At 44.9% G+C, this 23670-nt stretch overlaps 1 long non-coding RNA gene across 2 annotated transcripts in view; it reads left to right on the top strand.

Moving 5' to 3' along the window:
- Positions 1-20148, top strand: part of LOC148130171 (uncharacterized) — a 30966-nt gene extending 10818 nt beyond the window's left edge. For both annotated transcript variants that reach the window (XR_015750055.1, XR_015750054.1), the window contains exons 2-3: positions 18205-18332; positions 20021-20148. This is a non-coding gene — a long non-coding RNA (uncharacterized LOC148130171). The remainder of the gene's footprint in view (positions 1-18204; positions 18333-20020) is intronic.
- The last annotated feature ends 3522 nt before the right edge of the window (positions 20149-23670 follow it).

Here is a 23670-nt window from a genome sequence, read left to right as displayed (position 1 = left end):
TTGAGGAAAATATTGAACTGTCTGTTCATTGCAAAGAGTATTGATACATTTCAAGACCCAAAGCATAAACCTTCTTCATTACATGGTACATCATTGATCAGAATTACCATTTTTTAGCTAATGATCAAGCACCAATTGAAGAATGATCTCAACTTGGCAAATACATTGAACCTATTCGTTCCTCAGTGGGTTTTTTTTTTTTTTTTGAATTGTTACACAGATATTTATTTATTTATGAATTAAAATAAATGATATTTATGAATTGTTACACAGAGATTTACAGATCCCTCACATCCTGGACATAAACTCTTTCAACTCCTACCCTCAAAACGACGCTATAGAGCTTTGCACAGTAGAACAACCAGAAACAAGAACATTGTTTTACTGAAAGCCATCACTCTGCTAAACAAATAATTTCCTCAACACTGTCAAACTATGTACTAAGTCTGCATTACTATTGCTATTAATCTTCTTATCCTTCCTTTCATCCATCTCCTCCCACTCCCTGCCAAGATGACTGTATGAATGTAACTTTGTTGCTTATATCCTTTATGATTTTATTATTATTTTATTGACTGTTTACTAGTATGATTTGATAGTATGTTTTATGTTTCATATATCTATCTATCTATCTATCTATCTATCTATCTATCTATCTATCATAGATTTTCACGGGTACAGGTATGCAGGTCTTGGCGTGTTCGGGTCTTTTCCCATGTAAGATTGAGAGTATCTTGGCGACGTTTTGACGAGGTCCTACTCGCCATCTTCGGGCTGGTGCTTTCGGCTTCGTGCTTTGCTTAAGCATGAAGCCGAAAGCACCAGCCTGAAGATGGCGAGTGGGACCTCGTTTTTGAGTTCCAGGTATACTTGTAAAAGAAGAAACAGACATCCTGTGATCTCTGGAACTTAAAGTTGATGAGGAGGATCTAAAAATGATTCATCGAAGAGACTCTGCCATGGCATGGTTCTATGAGACAAGGCAGAGGTACCCCTGTGCCCCATTGTTTCCCTTTGTGGCACTCCCACATTTGGTTTAGCCAAATGGTTATATGGGCAATTACGACATCTAATCGAAGATGCCTCTACCAGTGTGAGATCCTCTACCAACTTTTTACAATGGTTGGAGGGAATGGAAGTTGGGGAGGATGAGACAATGGTGTCATTTGATGTCGTGTCACTGTTTATGTCCATCCCCCAGGAGCTGGTTGCCCTGACTATAAAGGAACTATTACTAGAAAAGGAGCCGCAAAACCCCAAATTCCCTAACACAGATGACCCCCTCCTCCTGTTGAATTTCTACCTTAGGACCTATTTTACATTCAACAGCCATCGATATGAACAGATAAAGGGGACGCCTATGGAATCTCCAGTCTTGGAAGTGATAGCAGAAGCGGTCCTCCAAAAATTGTAATATGAGGCAATGAAAATTTATGAGCCCAGGTTTTGGGCACATTATGTTGATAACATGTTTATCATTGTTAAACAAGAAGATAAGATCAGATTAATGAGCATCTTCAATTCCATATATCCAGACATCCAATTTACGATGGAGGAAGAGACCAATAACATGCTGGCCTTCCTGGATGTGCTAGTCAGTCGCAACCTGGATGGGAGCCTTGACACAAGTGTGTACTGAAAAAGCACGAGCACGAACCGTATCCTACACAATGAGAGCAATCACCCCGTTACACATAAAGTCAGTTGTATTCAGGCACTGTTTAGTAGGGTAGACACTCATTGTAATACACTGACAGCCAAAGCCAAAGAGCGGGCATATCTTTATCAGGTCTGCAAGCTCAATGGTTATTCCATGGACTTTATCCGAAGGTGTACTACACCCAGGGCCCGGCAACCCATTGAAGGTGCCAGTGGAACAACCACGTGGAGGGTGCTCCCATATATACGGGGAGTATCTGAAAGTATCTGCTACACATATTCTCCTGAGGCATGGAGTCAAGGTGGTGCACAAACCAGACCAAACTCTAAGAGAATGATGCGTCCAAAGGAAGCACTACCCAAGAAGGAGACATCTTTGGTGGTTTACCGCATCAACTGTAGTGATTGTGCAAGCAATTACATAGGGGAAATGACCAAGTGGCTACAGACCAGGGTACACAAACACAAACTGGCTGCTCAACACAAACAACTGATCTCTCAGATCTGGGCACATATATACAGGAGCATTATCACACATTCAGGTTTCAAAAAAGCTGAGGTTGTTGCCCGGGATATAACCAAAGAAGGATGCCTTTTAAAAGAAGCCTGGTTTTCCAACAATAATTCTATCGATAGGCATATCGAACTATCACCGGTCTGCCAAGCACTGAGACACCAAGAAAGACCCTGCAGGAGGAGCAGAGACCACTTCCCATTGGGGAGTAGGGACCGTGGCACCCCCCATCCTTGGGCATGTGGACTCGTACTGTGAAGGCACAGCAAGGCCTGTCCAAATACAGAGAAGCTCGGCAAAGCTGCCTCAAGTTATGGCACACGGGAAGAATGAAGAACGAGCTGGGCCAACTACAAGGTCACGAGCAAAGCAACAAATTGCAATCGCTGGCATGTTAACATCACCTCCTAGAGATAAGCATTCCAGCCTGGGTCAGGTATGGGAGAAAGCAACAACAAGAGCTAAGTCTCCTTTAACCAACATCATGGAAGCAAAAACACCAGAGCTAATTACGGATGGGAGGCAGTTGAGAGGGCCTATTAGGCGTGCAAAGGCAAAATTGATTAATGATATATAAAGGCAAAGATCTCTGTAATGGTAGCTTAATACTCTGATGATGTCAGCAGAGGCTGATGAAAGCTTAGTAAGCACATTAAATGTAATTTTAAGTTCCGGAGATCGCAGGATGTCTGTTTCTTCTTTTACACACACACACACACACACACACACACACACACACACACACACACACACGTTTCTTAGTATGATTTCTAGTACCCTATGATTACTTCTAAGTGTTATACCTATGATTCTTGACCTATGTATCTTGAGAGCATATGCACCAAAACAAATTCCTTGTGTGTCCAATCACACTTGGCCAATAAATAATTCTATTCTATGTCCTTCCATTTATGACATAAGCTAGTGTTACTGGATAAGATACACTTCATTGTTCATAACTATGTCAGCAAAACAGAATTCTGTGCTCTATCTTCCATCTTCTTGGGTGATAGAAATTTCAAGATAGGTCTAGTTGGGAAAAACAGGGAATACTTGAATATTCAACTGTCAAAATTCCTTTTTTTACAGAATGAATGATACCGATGCTCATCAAAATCAGTATGAGGTATTTCACCGAAACCACAGGGACTGCCTCTCATTACACAAATTGATGAGACAAATTGATACACTCTCCAAATATTTCTTATATCCCAATTCCTTACTCAGATTAGGCCATAGCACATTAGGAGCCAAATTGTATGTGCAAGTCATTCTTCCATTTACAAATTGTCTTTGCTAAATTTTGCTCCCCCAACCATCAGTGGCATAAATGAAAGCACTCCAGGTGTTCTGACCTAGGCTTCCCCAAAAAGCACTAAGCAGACTTTTTGTCTTAGCAAAACCCCTTTTATTAAACAAAGGTGCATTTCTTGCATTCACCTTCAGCCAAAGGCCTGGCAAACAGTCTTTCAAGGGTCTAATTAGGAGCACAGACCTTATCTAGCCTGGAGAGCTGCCAAGTAAAACTTTTCAAACGCAGTTCTGACAAGGAAAGGCTTGGCACAGAGTCTCTGAGATGCATGGACTGATCTTCACACCGCTGCAACGAACAAATTGTTTCCTGCAAAAGCCCCCTCCCCTTCTGCTCCTCTTTTAACCCTTATGGGAGGGGCTATTCACCGTTCACCTGTGGCCTTACTCCCATGTCAACCCTTAGTTCGTAATTGTTCTTTTGGCAGCTCTGCGCATGCACAGGCTAGGAACCGGCTCCAGCTGCTCCCCTGCCTCACCGCTGTCTGACTCGGAAGGCAGCTGGTAACTGCCAGTCTGCCCTAGCCCCATCTCTGCCTCTGACGCAGAGTCCTCATCCGAGCCTTCCTCAGCCTCCAGGACTGGCCCATGTTCCTTCCCAACCTCCTCGCTGTCCAACTCTGCTGCCATATCCGCTAGCTGCCGGCGGGTCACAACACCAGGGGGAAAAATGGCAGTTTCTTAAACGTTAGGTTTCTGCCTGAATTAAAGCCACAACTATCCAGGGAGAAGGTGGATTCAATGTGATTTGCCTTGTCATGGATTTCAGTTCTAAATTGATGCTTTATTAGTATAGATAGTCCTCAATGTATGACTACAACTGAACCCAAAATATGTTATTAAGTGACAAATTGAGTCATTTTATGATTATTTTTGCCCCATTTTATGACTTTTCTTGCCACATTTCTTAAGTGAATCACTACAGTTGTTCAATTAACAAAATGGTTGTAAGTGAAACTGGCTTCCCCATTGACTTTGCTTGTCAGGTGGTTGCAAAGGTGTTCACATGACCCCAGGATACTGCAACCGCCATATATGTGAGTCACTTGTCAAACATCCAAATGCAAATCACATGACCATGGGGATGCTGCAGTGGTCATAAGTGTAAAAAACGGTCATGAGTAGCTTTTTTCAGTGTCATTGTAATTTCAAATGGCCACTAAGCAAACTGTTGTAAGTTGAGGACTGCCTGTATTCCGTGATGGAGTTTTAGCAACTTGCATCTGTTCTGACTTTAATTTTATGTGCCTTAATATAGTTTTTCCCAGCTTGTGCCCTCTAGACATGTTGAACTATATCTCCCATGATCCCCAATAAATATATCCAGTAAAATCCAATGTATGGGGAGGACATCAAAATAGGAATAGTTCTGTTAGCTTTCATTTATAGCCTTATTTATCTAATGCAATAATTCTCAGGTGGTACCCACCTATGAGAGATTAACAAATGTGAGAGGATACATTCTGAAATATTGGGGCATTGGAATGTTATTTATTTATTACGAAAAATATATATGATCTTCAAACTCACTCATGGTGTCTCTGGATGGCTTATGTAAATAAATACAAACTCAGTACAAATACAAACCCCTTAATCCCCACCCTGCTGGCAACAACAATCAAACCACCACTTGATGGCCTCCATATCACTTTAGGGTCCCCGGGCCCATTGTCAAAACAGTGACTTCAAGGCCTTTTGAAAGACTGTCAAAATGGGCCCAATATTTTCTCCCTCGAGCCGCTCGGAGCATCCAGACTGTGGGATGTGCTTCTGAGTCCTCTTCTTTCAGGCTGAGCTTTAGACGAGGAAACGCTCCGCCCCTCCCACGTGGCATCGCGCAGCGTCTCCCCAGTCTTTTGCTCAGCCTCGAAGAATCAGGCTGCGTTTCAAAGAGCTCCTTGGCTGTTTTCACTGAATCCTCCATTTCTCCGTCCCAATAAGGTTTGCCTTCCTTCCTCCTCCTGCGCAAAGGGTCCGGACTCAAGGAAAATTTTTTCCTGTCCTCGGGGCGAAGTTGCGGGCTCACAGCGCTTTTAGCGCGACGCGCCCCCTTATCAGATCTCGTCGCTGCCTTCGCGTTGCCCGTGGCACGCGCTCCTTCGCTGGATTCCCCCCCACCCTAAACGCCGACCGGGAGGGCTATCGCCCCTAGGGCTCTAGGCGCGCCGAGCTGACCGGCCAAGCCCTCCTTTCCTTTCCGTCCCGAAGGTGTCCCGGCAGTTCAGCTCGCGGCCGCCATTTTGGCTCCGCCTCGTGGTCGGGCGCCAAAATTTTTTTCTCTAATATTCAGCTGCGGTGAATTGGAACTCCAGGCCTAGGGTTAAAGCCTAGCTGCCCATTTTGAACTGCCTGGCTAGTCTTGGTTAGTGCTTGTTGGCCTCCCGCAGCCCTTTCGGGGCGAAGTTGCAGCCCCCCCCCTCCGGTTTTTCTTCTATTGTCTGGAGGCTGGCTACCAGAGGCCTCCTCTTCAACTCTAGGCCTCAGGCGTTATTCGACTGATTCGGCCGGTACTGAGAGATATACATTAAAAAAAAAAAAATAACTATAATAGAATATATATTTGATTCAAATACAAAAGGAATAATAACAAAAAAAGAAATAATTTTTTGGTACAGAAATTTTTTTCTCTTAGATATTAAATATATCGGAGTACCTGGATATTCAGCTGATATAAAGAAAATAAAAATAACTAAAAAAAGGACAAAAACAGGATTACATATCTAAATATATATATTTTTCTGTTATCTCTGTACAAGTAAAATTCCAAAAGGGGGAGCGGGCCAGCCTCATCCTCACCCGGCCTTATCCAGGCCTGATCTGGGCGAGCCAACCGCCCTTATTAATCTCTATTATTCAATATGGCAGACGACAATTCCTCTAAACGTCCTTCATTGAAGGCTAAGGCAAAGTCCCACTACTTGCGCAGGCAGGACAAGGAACCTAAGGGCTCTAGAAAGGACAAGGAACCTTCCAGGCCTCTCAACGTGACGCCTTAAGGCGCCACAAGGCGTTAGAAAAGAGTTCGACAGGCGTTCAAGGGAGTCCCGCTCGGAGCCGTCTCTACCTCCTCCTCCACCCCTACCTCTATTCAACCTCCCCCCAGGCCTTTCTTCCCTACCTAGGCGCAGTTCGCCCCAGGGTCTCCCGACCCCGGTCCTACGATTAGTCTGACACCTGAAGCCACTTTTACACCCACGGCTGCTGGTCTGCGCCAGGATGAACCTTCTACATCTGAGGTTCCACCTCACATCAGGGCTTGGATGGAATCAGCCATCCGCCAGAGTGTTATAGAGGAACTACAGCACATGTCCAGATCAGGCTTCTCTCCTCGAGTCTCCGAGCACGACTCCTTGTCTATCAGATCCTTCCACAACCGGTCCCCCGGTTGATCAGGTACTCTCTCAGAGGGACAGCCCTCCTCCGGTTGGGGCCCAGGTTGAGGAGGAAGGGGACTTTGGGGACTTCAGGGAGGAGGATGAAGGTTCCCAGATGGGATCCTCCCGCTACAGTGAACCTCCCTTAGAGACTGACATCATGGAGGGGGAGATGTCCGAGGACAAGGGCACTTCTCCTGACCAACCCACCTTTGGGGGGCTCTTCAAACCGCACATGTTCAAGTCCCTCCTCCTTAAGGCCAAGAATGTCTCGGGCCTTCTTTCCCAGGCCCCTGCTGACCTCCCCCCCATCCCAGAGGGCCCAGAAGACTCCATTTTCACCCAACCAGTGGTTGAAGCGGAGGTCATCCCATCCCCCCCATATTCGTGGATCTGGTAGCGAAGCAACTATCCTCCACAGGGACCCCTCCCACACCCTCTAGCTAAGACAAGAGATTCTTTAATCTCGATTCGGCACTGTCCAGCCTCCTGAACATTCCAGAGGTCGATGACCCCATTGTGGGTCTAGCTTCCTCCTCCACACCTAGTGAGGCCCTAGAGGCCTTGAAACCTGAGGACAAGCGGGTGGAGCTGGCCCTACGCAGGGCACACCTATCCGACGCCTGGGCCATTAAGTCAGCTACCGCCGCCTCTTTTTCACTAGGTCCTCTATCCGCTGGCTACGTCAGCTCAGGGAACACGCCCCGCTTCCAACCTGAGGGCGCACCAGGACATTGCGGTTAGTGGCTGCAGCCGAGTTCTCGGCTGACGCCACTTACCAGTCGGTGAAATTCTCTTCCAGGGCCATCACGCCCCACGCCACGGCTCGTCGCCTGCTATGGCTCAAACACTGGCAGGCGGACGTAAAGAATAAGGTCAAGCTGGCCACTGCCCCTATTACAGGAGACAAACTGTTTGGCCCGGCCCTCGAACCCCTGCTGGTCGAGGGTCGCAGTAAGAGGAAGTACTTGCCTTCCCTTTTTCGAAGATCGGAGACCAGGGGCTCCCAGCCCTTTCGGAGGAGCTTTCCCGCCCTTTCTACCAACCCCCTTCCCGCCCAGATTCCCCCGACCCCCTTCCTTCCGATCCCAGGATCGCACGGACTCGGGCGACAGAACTAGGCACGGGGTGGTTATAAGAGACCTTTGGGACCGGGAGGAAGGCCCTACCGCAGAAGGTAGAGCCTCTTCCTCCTCCCCATTGGTGGCCGCCTCAGCCACTTCGCCGCCCAATGGGATAAATCCACTTCCGATGCATGGGTTAGGGACACAATAAGGTTTGGTCTCGCCGAGTTCAAATCCACTCCCCTGATCGCTTTTTCCCATCCCCTCCTCAGGGATCCCACCAAACGTGCTCTAATGGATGCAGCCATCCATCACCTGCTTGATATCCAGGCCATTCAACCTGTCCCTCCGGCTCAGAGAGGAAAGGGATTTTACTCCCATCTCTTTGTGGTGCCCAAACATTCTGGGGGCTGGAGAGCCATCCTAGACCTGAAACGGCTCAACCGTCACCTTATCCAGCGCAAATTCAAAATGCACACCTTGCAATCAATTCTCTTAGGCACCAGGCGGGAGACTGGCTGTCCTCCATAGATCTCTCTGAGGCATACCTCCATATTCCAATCAGGCCCTCTCATCACAAATTCCTTAGGTTCTGTTACAATGGCCTTCACTATCAATACGTGGCCCTACCCTTTGGGCTGGCCTCGCCCCCAGGTCCTTCACCAAGGTCCTGGCGGCCCTGGCGGCCCACCTCAGGAGCATTCCCGTCCGCCTCCACTGCTACTTGGACGATATCCTTATTCTATCCCCGTCCAAGTCCCAGGCAGTCAGGGATACCACGGTCACCCTCTCAGCCCTACGGGCACACGGGTTTCTAGTCAATTGGCAAAAGAGCCAACTTACCCCTTCCACCCGAATCAACCACTTGGGTGCCATAATTGATTCGGTCTCAGAGAGAGTTTTCCTCTCCCCAGAGAGGTTCCTTAGCATTCAAACCCTGGTCAAACAGATTAGACGTTCTAGGAGGGTGGCCTTGCTTGACCTCTCTAGATTGTTGGGCAAAATGGTGTCATGCATCTCTATTATTCCCTGGGCCCGCTTACACAGCAGGTCCCTCCAGTGGTTCCTGCTCCCGTTCCAAAGATCCGGAAGAAGCAACTCGAAGGTCAGAGTCAAGGTCCCTCCAAAGGTTCTCACGTCTCTTCTCTGGTGGACCAATCCCGCCATCAACAGAGGCCACCTCTTCGCTGGAGCCTCAAAGACTCACCGTCACTACGGATGCAAGTCTATCCGGTTGGGGCGCCATCTCAACTCACTCTCGGCACAAGGCAAATGGTCGCCGACCGAACAAAGATGCAGCATCAACTGGCTAGAGCTCCACGCCGTCCATCTGGCTCTGCGCAGCTTCCCCCAGATCCGCAGTTGTCACGTTCTCGTTCTCACAGACAACGTCACGGCCAAGGCCCATATCAACAGGCAAGGGGGCACCCAGTCCATTCAGCTGATGAAGGAAGCCGAGCGCCTTTGCCGCTGGGCAGAGGCCAACCTCCTATCACTAAAAGCCGAACACATCTCCGGAATAGACAATACCCAGGCGGACTGGCTGAGCAGGGCCACGGTGGACCAAGCAGAATGGCGACTCCATCCATCCCTATTCGAGGAAGCGTCCAGGATATTCGGCCTACCGCTGGTGGATCTATTCGCTTCCCCATCCAACACACAACTTCCACGGTTTTTCTCCCGGTATCCGTCTCACGGGTCGGAGAACCACAACGCTCTGCGCTGCCCATGGCCCCCAGGGCTCCTATATGCCTTGCTCCCGCTAGTGCCCAGAGTCATTCAGAAACTCATTCAGGAGAGGGCAGACCTTCTCCTGGTGGCTCCCTATTGGCCCAGGCGACCGTGGTTTGCGGACCTCCGCAACTTATCGGTAGCGCCCCATGGCGGATCCCCGGACAGGGTCTCCCTCTCTCAGGGGCCCCTTCTACATCCGGAGCCTCAATGGCTCCAGTTAGCCGCCTGGAAGTTGAGCGGATCCGTCTGACCAGCGAGAACCTCTCAAGCCAAGTCATCGACACTATTTTGGCCGCCAGGCGACCCTCCACTACACGAATTTATGATGCCACTTGGAAGGGGTTCTGCAAGTGGTGTAGTGGGTCCCAGGTTGACCCTCTCTCTCCCTCCGTGGCTCAGATCCTGGAATTTCTTCAGGAAGGCCTTCGCAAGGGGCTTGCACCTAACACCCTGAGACGGCAAGTCTCTGCCCTCTCAACAGTGGTCTCCTGTGATAACTACGGCTCCCTTCCCATCACCCCGGGTTAGATCCTTCCTTAGGGTGCCACCAACCTGTGCCCTCCCACTGTTCACAGGTTTCCCACATGGGACCTCAACAAGGTCCTAGTTTCTCTTACACGTCCTCCGTTTGAGCCTTTGAGGGATTCATCTCTTCAGTTCCTCACCTTTAAGGTAGTTTTTCTAGTAGCCATCACTTCTGCTCGTCGAGTGTCGGAATTAGCAGCTCTGTCAGTCAGGAGCGATCTATGCGTGTTCCATGCAGACCGGGTCGTCCTGCGTCCTGACCCCACTTTCCTACCCAAGGTTAACTCGCCCTTCCATAGATCACAGGAACTGGTTCTACCAAATTTTTGCCCTAGACCCTCCGGGAACAGGGAGGTTCTCTGGCACACCCTAGACGTTAGAAGGGCCTTGCGTATATATATTAAGCGCACTCAATCCTTACGAAGGTCGGAATCTCTTTTCCTATCCTTTCAACCCAAGACGCTAGGGCTCAAGGTTTCTCCTTCCACTATCAGCCGCTGGATCAGGGCGACCATTGCCAGGTGTTACCTTTCCCATTCTCTGCCTGCACCTGGTGGAATAACTGCCCATTCCACCAGGAGTGCAGCCACTTCGGCGGCCTGGGCCACACAAGCCCCCATCGCTGACATTTGTAGGGCAGCCACCTGGGCCTCTCCGTCCCCGTTTATCAGGCATTACAAGATAGATACGTATGCCTCAGCGGAGGCCTCCTTTGGCCGGCGGGTCTTACAGAGGGTTGTCAGTGATCCGGAGGGGCCTTCGGGCCAGACGGAGTCCCACCCATAGGACAGCCAAGCTTTGGTATGTCCCACAGTCTGGATGCTCCGAGCGGCTCGAGGGAGAATGGGGCGTTGGTTCTTACCTGATACGCCCCTTCTAGGCGAGCCGCAAGGAGCATCCAGCCCCACCCTAGTATCTCCGTCTGGTGGGGACTCTTGTTTCAGCCAAGGAGCCAATAGTAGATTAGAAAGGATCAATAACTTCTCTTCTCGTTATCGCAAAAAACTGGGGAGACGCTGCGCGATGCCACGTGGGAGGGGCGGAGCGTTTCCTCGTCTAAAGCTCAGCCTGAAAGAAGAGGACTCAGAAGCACATCCCACAGTCTGGATGCTCCTCGCGGCTCGCCTAGAAGGGGCGTATCAGGTAAGAACCAACGCCCCAATTTCTGCAGGGATAATGTTCCACAGGGAGGGAGCCTTCTTGGTCCTACCTGATAGACCTCCTTAAGACAGGGGACCCAAAACATATTATGCCTTTGGTGGATTCCCTAACTAGGAATGTTACATGCTCTCTTCTCACTTCTAATTCAGAGGTGGTATTCAGGCTCTGACCAGTTCTGGAGAACCGATAGTGGAAATTTTGAATAGTTTGGAGAACCAGCAAATACCACCTCTGACTGGAGAGTTTACAGTATCCTTCCCCTGCCACGCCCACCAAGCCACGCCCACAGAACCGGTAGTAAAACAATTTGAATCCCACCACTGTTCTGATTGTTGACAGCTAACATATAAGACCTGTTTAATGTTGCTCACTCTAATCTCAGATCTTACACTGTTTTTCTCCCCAGAGTAAAACAGTGGCTCCTTTTAAAAAATAAAAAAAGAACACAACAGCTTATTTGAAAATAATGACCTCACTAAAATGGTACCTGAAATATACAGTACCGTATTTGCCGGCGTATAAGACGACTGGGCGTATAAGACGAGCCCCCAACATTTCCACTCAAAATATAGTTTTTGTTATATACTCGCCGTATAAGACGACCCCCCACTTGGAGGCATGCTTTTCAAGGCAAAAAGTCGTCTCATACGCCGGCAAATACGGTAAGTTGTAACACTTGGGGTATTCTGGATATAATTCTTGATTGACACCCCCAACCCTTTCCCCCAAACTTACAAAGCCACCAAAATGCTTTAGAGAGGCAGCTTCGCCTTTCTCAGGCTGGCACTCAATTCCTCTCCCTTTCTTTGTGACAGCCCCGCGTGCGTGCCATCGGGACTCCAAGGGTGGGGGATGGACAGCTGCCATCTCTCTCTCTCTCTCTCTCTCTCTCTCTCTCTGTGTGTGTGTGTGTGTGGTGTGGGAGGGTAATTCCGGCTATCTCTGGCCTCCGCTCGGTTTTTAAAGTCGCTTGGCCGGTTCCCAAGTCGCAAGCGCGCTGGCCGGGAGACGCGGCGCCGGGTGGAAGCTCGGTGCAGGGGAGGCAGATCTTTCTCTCTTAAGCGGGGAGGGGAGGAGGGGACAAGAGGAGGGACGGGACGGGACAGGGGCGGGAGGAGGGCGCTCGCCTTCTTCCACCGCCCACCGGACCCTTTTCTTCCCAAGGGGACCCTGGAAAGCAGCTCGGGAGCCGGGTGGCCCTGCCCAGCGGGGTCCCATCAGGAACTTCCTGAGGACACCCCCGCCCCAAGCACAGCCCTCCCGGTCTTTCAAAGAGGGAGGGAGAAGTGGGAGGAGCAAATTGCCGCCCCCGCCCCGCTGCCCAGAGGGAGGGGCGCCACAGTCCACCCCCACCACCTTCTCCCCCCACTCCCTGGGCCATTACGCGGCTCGGGGCTGGCTGGGCGGCAGCCCGCCAGAGACCCTCCCGCTCCACCCCCACCCCACCTCCAGATTGGCCTCCATAGCGCCCGAGCCGGGCGGAGGGTGGGTGGGTGGGTGGGAGGAGGAGGAAGAGAGACTTCGGCTGGGCTTGAAGGGGCTTCGCAAGTTGCGGAGCTCCGCCCCGTCGCTCTTGCACCGAGTGACAATGTATTTACCGGCGTATAAGACGACCCCCCCACTTGGAGGCATGTTTTTAGGGCAAAAAAGTCGTCTTATACGCCGGCAAATACGGTACATATCAAAGTAGAATCTCCTTTTGAGTCAAGCTCAACTTTATGGACTGTTTGCTTGTTAGATTTATATGGCTACCCCAATTTATTTTTTAAGACTATAAAAACAAGGAACTAAAAATAAAACATACAGTAAATGCCCTGAAGCTAAAAGAGAGCAACTGAGTAACATCATAATAATAGAATTAGCAGGGCCAATCAATGTATTTTAGATATTTAATTCTAGATGGCTCACCCCTCATTCTTCCTCTGAAGAAGAGCCTGGTTGTGGGTGCCTGACAGAGGAACAAAGAATTGGGGCCGTTAAAATATCAGAAGGAATGTTGTTCCATTGGGCACATGCTGCAACAATGAAGGCCCACATTCATGCTTTTTTTTCTTAGCAATAATACAGAAATGGTTCTGAGTAGTCTTTTGACGTTCCCATCTAACCTGATGTTCCCTGCAGGTCTCCTATTCAACTACCAATCAGGCCTGACCTTTACTTCTAAATGCAAGTAGGGCCAGACAATTTTACATCTTTTAACATGTTATATATTAGAAGCATATATCTATATGTAAAAATATAGGTTTGAGAGAATGGGTTTTTTTGGTCTCATTTTTTCATTTTCATTTAATGAGGATGTTTCTGTGGAGTCCTTGGTGTTCTCTGAGTTTGGTTGTTTTCCTGCAGACATATCATTACCAAAGTAGGCACTGTAATATCATCAGTGCTAAAAAAGGGGTGGGATTTGCTCTATTTTTATATACTAGTGGCTTGCCCTGTCATTGTTGGTGGGAGTGTTCTTAGTGGTTCCTTGAATAGGCTGTAAGACATTTCATTTATTCAGGATGTGTAGGGCATTTTATAGCAACATTTTATATGTGTTGATTGATACTAAATTAGAAGAATCATTGTTTTAATATAAAACTACCAGTATAAAAGTCACAATTAGTTTTATTTGTAACTGCTACTATAACTTTCAAAAAAGTGTATGATTTTTAAGTAGCCCATCACATTGAAAAGATACTTTGTCTCTACTAAAATTTCAGGGAAGAGCTTTTGTGACCCTCCTCAGACTGGGAGACCAGAAATAGACACCTTTCAAACCTGTGTTTTATATCAATGAACATAAGTGGTTTTGCTTTATTTATTAATAAATTAATAAAATGTATATATATATAACCCAGTCATACAGACTCCAGGCAATTTTTATATAAAGTACAAATGGCATCATAAACCAGCCATAACTCCCACCCCTTAGCTAAAATAATAACAAAACCAAATTCTAAATTGCTACCTGGACATTATCAGATTAGCAATCAAAAGCATACGCAGTAGCTTTTGAAATGGCAGAAGTGAGAGAGGGCAGATTCATCTCTGATTTGACTTAGATTTAGAATAATTTTATTGCCGCTTTAAATGTACACGAATCGGCATACATTAAAATGAAATTTTGTTGCATACATCTCTCAAAGGGCCATCACCTTCAATATACACTACATAAACATGACAAAAAATTATGCATATACCCACATACATTATATAACACAGAGAAACAACACAGTCTGGTTCAGAGGTATACATATACATGGCGGGAAAAACGAATCTTGCGAGTTTACCATATGGATGGCATAGGGAACAAAGCTGTTACTGAATCTGGTAGTCCTGCTAGAAATACTTTGAAACCTCCTCCCAAAGGGGAACAACAGAAACAGACTGTAAAGTGGGTATATGGGGTGTCTAACAATGCTTTGAGCTCTAAGCACATAGCAGTTATAAGGAGTATCCTGAATGACAAGAAGCGAGCTTCCTATAATCTTCTCGGTTGCCCTTACCACTCTCTGTATGGACTTTCTATCTGAGGCACTGCTACTACCAAACAAAACAGTGATGCAGTTTGTTAAAATGCTCTCAATTGTGCCTCTGCAAAAATTGGCCAGGACAGAAAGAGAAAGATATGCTCTCCTCATCCGATGCAGGAAATGCAGACACTGGTTTGCAAGCTTCACTAAGGATGATGTATGGACAAGCCAGTTCAGATTGTTAGTTATCTGCACACCCAGATACTTAATACTGTTGACCACCTCTAAGCTGCATCCTTGATACTGAATGGAGTATGACTATGCTGGCTCTTTTTAAAATCTACAGTGATCTCCTTTGTTTTATTAACATTTAGAACCAGGTTATTTTTAATGCACCAGCCCACCAGAGCCTTCACCTCTTCCCTATAAGCATTTCCATTGTCATCCCAGATAAGACCCACCACTGGCATGTCAACTGCATACTTCACAATATGATTCGTAGCAGATTTAGGATGCATCCATTGTGAAAAAAAGGCTGATCCAGGCAGGATAGGAGCTAAGCTGGCTGTCTCTGGTGACTTCATAGATTTTCAAGAAGGTGGTTCCTAGTATAGCATGAGCAGAGGTGTGTGGTGCGTGTGCAGGTCACATGCGCATGTGTAGTGGCAGGAGGGAGTTGCATGCACATTGCATCATGGGTGCAGGCATGTGAGCATGTGCACACGTGCACACTTTTGGCACCAACATGGAAAAGATTAGCCATCACTGATGTAGAGTGTATAAATAATAACCAGCACTTTGCATTTGATCCAGAAACTTACTGGCAGCAATATAGGATAGGTGTTATATTGAAGTAAAGGATTCCACCCACTAGCAGTCTGGTTGCTGAGCCTTAGACAAGGTGTGATTTCAGAACTCTCTTCAAAAGCAGTCCCACATAGAGTGAATTGTGGTAATCAAGATACGTGGTGATAAGGATATGAATCACCATCAACAAAGTTTTTTAGATAGGTCTGTAACTGGAATACCATCAGAAGCTGAGTAGCAGATTCCCTGATCATGGCCTCCACTTGCTGTTGAAACAAGAGATATAACTCCAGGAAAACCCACAAGTCCCAGCCAAGATGTTTATTTATGAATAACCCATCAAGTCCTGCACAATCTGCCATTAGTTCAAAATCTCCAAAGTATCTTCATATTCTGTAGGATTAACATTATATAAATGAACAACATGATACATCACTCCAAACCAATGGAGGAAACACTCCCAGGGGTTTCATACAGATGTTGAATAACGGAGGGTTGAGCCTTGTTTTACTTCAAATTCAGCAACCATGATTACCAACTAGAAATGCACACTCAGGTAACAGCATCTATGTTCTATACTGTCTGTACACAAGAATCTGTTCTACTAATGGAAAATGCAAATTGGTACTAGATAAGAATCAAAGACTTCAAGGGTGGCTGGACTTAGGTCTCTTTTGGAGGTATAGGTGTTGCAGACTGATGATGCATTTAACTCCACCCTAGGGCTCAGTCTGGTCATCTCCTAAATAAGAGGCTTAAGGACTGATCCTTTTGGATGAATGGTTGGCATTGGCTTGAGATGAACTCTCCCAACTGACTTACCTTCTAACCCAGTGGTGGCTAACCTTTTCGGCACGGAGTGCTGAAACGGGAGCTTCCGTGTGTGTGCACCGGAAACCAGAAGAGCAGCTCCCTGATGCATGCGTGTAGGAGCACTGACCACCTGGTCTTCCAGTTTCTAATGCACATGCACGCACGAAGACCAGCTGGCCAGTGTGTGCATGTGCTCTGGGGAGCTGCTCTTCCAGTTTCCGGTGCTTCCACAAACAAAGACCAGCTGGCCGGCGCGCATGCGTGCACCGGAACCTTGAAGAGCAACAAGCAATGGCTGGCGTGCCCGGGGAGATGGCTCTGTATGCCACTTCTGGCATGCGTGGCATAGGTTCGCCATCACGGCTCTAACCCATCCAACTTGCTGCAGATAAGGTTTTCTTTTCCTGGCAGTTTGACTGTATCTTGTCTGCTCACACTTTCCTTCGGATTATAGGCATATTGCTAGGCAAGCAGTTAGTTGACTTAATACTATATCCCATTATGTTTACAAAAGTTTATATTACATTATATTTACAGATAAGATTAAATTTTGTGAATATGATGGCATCAGAGAAAGTTACCTAAACTCCTGAGGCAGTGATAGCGCCCACCCATCCGTGGACAGGGAGGCAAGATGATGGCCTGCCCCGCGTCCTCCTCCGAGCTGAGCCCCGCCGAGTGAGCACTTCTGCCCGATGCCCGTGCCGCTGCAGCGTTTGGAGCTGCTGGTGCATTTGGAGATGCGTGGGGACGGGGATGGGCTGGGCGAGGGGTGGAAAGGACAGGCGGCTTCAGGCTCTCTCCGCCGGATCTGCTGGCCAGGGAAGCAGCGCAGGCAGCACCATATCCGGGTATGCAACAAAAGTACTTCCTAACGGCAAGCCATTCCCCCCCATTTTGCATGTTTAATATAGGCCTTAATTTGGGGGGGGAGGGACTTAATTTGATTTTATGCCTATAAAACATGCTGGGACTTCCTATTGGGGGAGGCCATATTGTTGGAGAAACACGGTACTTTATATGCTTTCCAAGCTTATATTTATGTTTTAATTATTTTCGTGATTATTATAATAAATTCAATAATAACCCCAAGCTATACTTTCCTGATTGTCAGGATTAAGAAAAGTGCTTTAGGAAATTTTCTTTAGAAATCCTTAGGGATGATACAATCTCTGCAAATTTTAAAAAGAAATATTTGATGTTGGGCCCTTCATAGCAGGGTATTTATTTCTGCTATAAATTGGTATTCATACTGTTTTACTCTAGGTTTCCAGAATTATTAAGATTTAAGAATGTATTAATTCTTAATATAATAATCTACTCATCCTTTTTTCACCGTGAGAAATAATGTAAGAGTTTACACCTGTGAACAACATTCAGCCACCTGCTTTTAAGCAACTCAAAATGCTATTATAGAGCAGATAGAATTTCAAGGGCCAAGTGCAAAACAGTAATACAAGCCACTCTTTCCAAGAAAACCAGTTTATACTGGTGACTTCAGCCACAAATACACTTGGCAAACTGCTTTACTCCCCTTCTTAGCTTTAATCTAGTCAAAATGTGAGATATTAATATTGTCCCACAGTGATGTACTGCCTTTAAAGATGCCTATTGTGATGTACAAAATAGCAATCCAAATAATTGTCTGTAAAACAGTAACATTAAAAATAGAAAATACTACCAATGATTTTGACCAATATTGTCTAATAAAAATGTTGAAAAAGCTCATTTAAAAAAAACATACAGAAAGACAGTATGATCTTGCATTAGTTATTTTTCTACAGATGCTTGGATCAACTTCAATCTTCAATTGACTAGCGGCATTTCCTCTAGGAGACAATTCCATAACTGAATGTTTCATTGATAAGCTCCTACTCCTATTCGACACCTTGTGGGCTGAGCCAACTAGCTGGTAATGAGCTATGCTTTCCATTCCCCCCAAAAGATTAGTGCATGTTGCAAAATCTTGAGGCAAATAGTGTTATGTACTTGGATTATAAAACATGTAAAGTTCTATGGTTTAATGCCCAATTCTTAAATTACTCCTAGTACCTCACAGAAATCCATCTTAGCACTTTTAAAACCAAGTATTAATAATTCAGTACTGTTTTAGCTGTTCAATTTAAGAAATGGCAAGTTCCTCAACAGGGAATAACTGGATTGGCAGAAAATGATAAGCTGTTCTTTTGCTTCATTTCAGTTTCCTAGACCAGTCCAACCATGTTTTCCTCCTTCCTATTTGCAACTCTGGCATTTTAGATGCCAACCATATCACATCTTATTTGTTGAATTCTTTTCCATTGATTTCAGCCTGACGTTGATCATGAAACTCATCAATTTCTTCTGGCTCCGTAGTTGGAGCATAAACATAATATTAAACTGTATAAACTGTCATATCAAAGGGTTGTTCAAAAACTGATATTATTTTTTATTGGCTTCATTGTACCCATATACTGTTTTTGTATATCCTTCCTGACTTTGAAAGCAGCACAATTCCTTCTTTTTTATGTCATAAGTTGAAAACAGTAGCATTTTGAAATTCTAGTCAATTTCAATTCATTGATGGTCAAAATGTCAGCACATAGTCAAGTCATTTAATTTTTCATTGTGCTGAACTTTCTTATGTCCAAGCTTCTAACATTCCCTATTTCCACTGTAATTGTCTTTTCAAAGCTTGCTTTCCATACATGACAACATCAGGAACTAAACATCCTGAGAGCTTTTAAAGTTATTACATCGTAAACATGATGAATTCTGAAAGAACCTTTGCTGTTTCTCAGTACATGGTCAGTGCCATTTCCTACCTCCACCATAATGACGTAGTGTAACAGGAGTTGAAGTTGGGATGAGACAAAGATTTAGAGAGCAGAATTTTCCTAACATCACAAGCATCTTTTCTGCTTTTTAGATCTCAGTCATTGGAACTGATTCCACAAGTTATCTAAATGGTACTTTTTATCAGTTCAACAGATTTTATTTGTAGCATTTCATTTGGAATGGATGAAAGCTACTTTATCCTGAAAGTGTTTTGCTAATATAGTAGACTATCAAGAGATCAGCTAAATCTGCTTTCAAAATCAACTTTCAGCAACTGAATCACCACTTGGGCAATTCTGTTTCTTTGTTGATGCAATGATATAAAAAAAGTTACCACTATTGGATAAATGTGAAATTATTTGTATTCAGTCATTTTTACTGCAAGTTTTATCACATCCTCATTTATTTATTAGAAGAGGATGGTGAAAGAGTATTGGTGGACCCAGGAGGTAAAGACTTTGAAGAAGAGATTGGACTCCCATCTGTCAGAAACGGTATAGGGTCTCCTGCTTGGGCAGAGGGTTGGACTAGATGGCCTACAAGTTCCCTTCCAATTCTGATTATCTGTTTATCTGTTTCCTTTAATTTGCCTTATTTTCTTCATATTTGAGGCACATATTAGTTAAGATAACATCTGTATTTTCAAATAATTAAAATCTATTGAGCAAACAAAAACAATGAACTATTAGTTAATATTAGTTGAATAACGATTTATTAAGTTACAATTGGCTAAGGTAGGTTTGAATTCATGAACTACACATATTCTTCAGCATTCTTTTGCAGCTACCAGAGTAGCTCTGAAAGACGTGAGCTCAAAACACTGATCAGCTTATCCAGAAATCTTGATGTTTTGAAGAGAACAGCAGTAAAGATAATCATGGTGAATAGTTTTCTGAGATCTGGATGAATATCATGGTAAGTGATGTTACTTTACTTATATACTACAAGTAAAAACTGGCTTCATCACTATGTCTATCTGTCTTTATTATTGTAGCAGCAAACTAAAATAACCATACAAATTAAAAATAAAGAGTTATTATGTTCTACATCATTTAGCTTGGGCTAACCAAAGTTATCACTATGCCAAAGTACAATTAAGAGCAAAAGGCCAACAGCAAGGATATTAAGTACTAATGCAAAGCATGAATCTACTCTGCATATTTGGCCTGGGATATTCATGAATTAATGTAAATGAATGTTACTTAGTAAATTAACAGGAATCCATGAATAAGGTTCTTTGCTTTCTGATCAAACATGAAAACTGATATTTAAAACTATGATGAGGTAGGGATAAAATGTTTTAAATCAGCTTGAATACCTTTGTAGTGTTTCTCTTTACTGATTTATTTGATTATTTATTGAATATATCAATGAAGGGAACCCACTACTTCACTGAGTGATGTGGCGATTGCTGAACTAGTAGTTACATTGATGTGTCACATTGAATTGCTATAAAACCATTGCATTGAAGGCAGATTACAAACTATTTTTATGCAATATCATTATACTACAGTATATTGAGGTGGGTCGTTCCTTTTTTGAAATATACTCATCACCCAGTCCAATTTACATGACTGCCTTGTTCATTTTAACTGTGCCCTTCCTATGTTGTTGCATATCTCTTTAGCCACAAAAAGATTGCAGATTCTTATAGTGTGTGTGTGTGTGTGTGTGTGTGTGTGTGTCTATATATTTGCTAAATATTTTCTGAATATTTGATCTGAAAATTAAGCATGAAATAATGATTCAGTATAAATTCTACTCTTGCCACTTCACCATATCTCTTAAATTTTAAAAGAAATGTCAAATTAGGAAATGAGCCATAACCTCTAATGTACTAAATATGATACATAGCCCAAACAACTTGAAAGGAAATGACAAAGCATGTATTCTTTGTCATATGGACAACATGATTAGCTTTAGTATTCTATTTCAAAATAAGCTTTAATGTTCTAAAGAAAAAAATTGGCTTGTTAACTTGACAGTACTGGCAATTTAAAATACAGGAAATATTGACACCCGGAAATACAGATCCATGACTTAAGCATTGATATGGAAACATCTTTTTTAGCTTTATACCATTTAAAGGTGGCACTTGGTGTTAGAACAGCTACTATATTGCACAAAACTCTCAGAATTCCAAGCCTCTGGTAGAGGATTCAGGAAGACACGTCCTACCCACACGGGTAAAAGGGGATTTTAAAAAATACATATAAATAAGTCTAGCTTTTCAGGTTGTAATGGGTGGTTATTTTACCCTATTTATGAATTTCTGTATGCCTTTATTTTTAACCTGATTGGTAGACATTTTTGTTGCCATTGGTGATTATATGGATTACTACAGCACAGATTTGCTAGCCTTAATATAAATACTATAGACTTTAATAGAATTTTCTAATAAGCTGCTTAGAATAGGGACTGATTATTTTTCATCACTTCAATGTTGACTTTTAGCAACCACATAGATTTTAGACTTTCTTCAGGAAGATTTGTCCCCAGTCATATCCCTTGGTATCTTTCAAGAGTGTACCCAATGCTACTGTAATTGAGTCAATTCATTTTCCTGCTGGTTGACCTCCTCTTTCTTTCACCTCTCCTAGAGACTTCTCTGGACAGTAATTTCACGTAACATATGAAGCATTATAATTAAAAGCTGGGTCATTTGTATGGGCTCTGCTACTCTTCTATTTGTCCTACATAGTGACTGTTACAGTCCTTATACTGTACGTTTAGATTAGGGGTGTCAAACTCGATATCATTGAGGGGCGCATCAGGATTGTGTTTGACCTTGGGCTCGGTGGGCGTGACCAGCTCGATATCACTTGTGTCGGGGGTACCAGTGGTGGCCCAGAAAGGGCTGGGGGATCCATTGTCTCCAGTAGAGGAAGGCGAGACCAGGGAGAGCCTTGCCGTCTGCTGGTGGCCAAGTCCTAAGGCAGAAATTCCCTTCCTTCCTTCCTTCCTTCCTTCCTTCCTTCCTTCCTTCCTTCCTTCCTTCCTTCCTTCCTCCTTTTTACTTTCCTCTTCCTTCCATTTGTTCCTTCTTTTTCCTACCTTGCTCTCTTCCCATCTTTTTCTTTGTCTTTCCTCTTTTTCCTTTCCCTTCTTGGATGCTCAAATGCAAAAGGGGAAACATTTCTCCTTTTGTTTTGTTTTTTAGTTTGTTTTGCTAGCTTTCTATCAGCAAAAATGGACCCGGGGAGGGAATGTGTGCAGCCCCCCAGCCCCCATTTTCAGCCTGGATGGCCTCCTGAAGTCCTCTGCCAGCACTGTTTTCGGCCTGGATCAGGGGTGAGATTCTACCAGTTCACACCTATTTGCTAGAACCAGTTGTTAACATTCTAACCAGTTCAGAGAACCAGTTGTTAGAAGAAATTACTGGCCTAATCCTGTAAGGAAGGCAGGAAGGAAACATTCTGGTGTTGCTTAAAGAAACTGCCTCTCCGTTAACCTTTATTACATTCTTGGCAGGACTAGACTTCCTGTCTCAGGAACATCTCTGGAGTTTTTTTTCCACTCCTTTGCTTGTACTTTGCTTGTATGGAGTGACCACTCAGTTACAATAGCACTGAAAAAAGTGACTTATGACCATTTTTCACACTTATGACTGTTGCAGCATCCCCACAGTCATGAGAGGCCAGGGAAGGAGATGCGTGCCTCGATGTGATATTGAGTTAGCCACACCCTTCCACCAAGCCATGTCCACCAAGCCATGTCCACCCAGTCACATGACCACCAAGCCACACCCACCACCTAAGCCACGCCCACAGAACCGGTTGTTAAAATTTTGAATCCCACCCCAGGCCTGGATGGTCTCTTGAAGCCCTCTGGCAGCCCCATTTTTGGCCTGGGTGGCCTCCTGAAGCCTTCTCCCAACAGTTTTCAGCCTGGATGGCCTCCTGAAACCCTCTGCCAGCCCCATTTTTAGCCTGGATAGCCTCCTCAAGCCCTTTGCCAGCAAAAACGGAGCTCCCCTAGCAGAGGCACTGTTGGCACCATGGACCATCCTTCACTGTTTCCACGGCTGACCCATGGGCCAGAATTATGCACCCCTCTTGTAGATGATTCCTGCTTTTTCTTCTGGGGCTGCTGAGTCTTTTGGTTTACTTAAGATGTTTTAGTGGGCTTTAGTTGGTTTGTGTGTTATGGTGATGCCATATGCTTTTAATAGTATGTTGGTTTTTCACCAATAGCCTCCTAATATATTTTGAGTAATCAGTTGTAGGAATTATTAATTGAAGAAAACAGGCATGGAATTCTTGCTGTGAAGAAAACTATTATTTTATTTTCAAAACTTGGACAATTGCTCTAGTGATAAAATAAAGCCATTGCATATTATTTCTATTAGTTAATATTAGTTGAATAACGATTTATTAAGTTACAATTGGCTAAGGTAGGTTTGAATTCATGAACTACACATATTCTTCAGCATT

This window comes from Notechis scutatus, chromosome 6 (assembly GCF_049901735.1).
Source record: "Notechis scutatus isolate UNSWTSFEM ecotype Mainland chromosome 6, rNotScu1.2, whole genome shotgun sequence".
NCBI classification, from domain to species: Eukaryota; Metazoa; Chordata; class Lepidosauria; order Squamata; family Elapidae; genus Notechis; species Notechis scutatus.
This window is presented reverse-complemented; position numbering and strand designations above follow the sequence as displayed.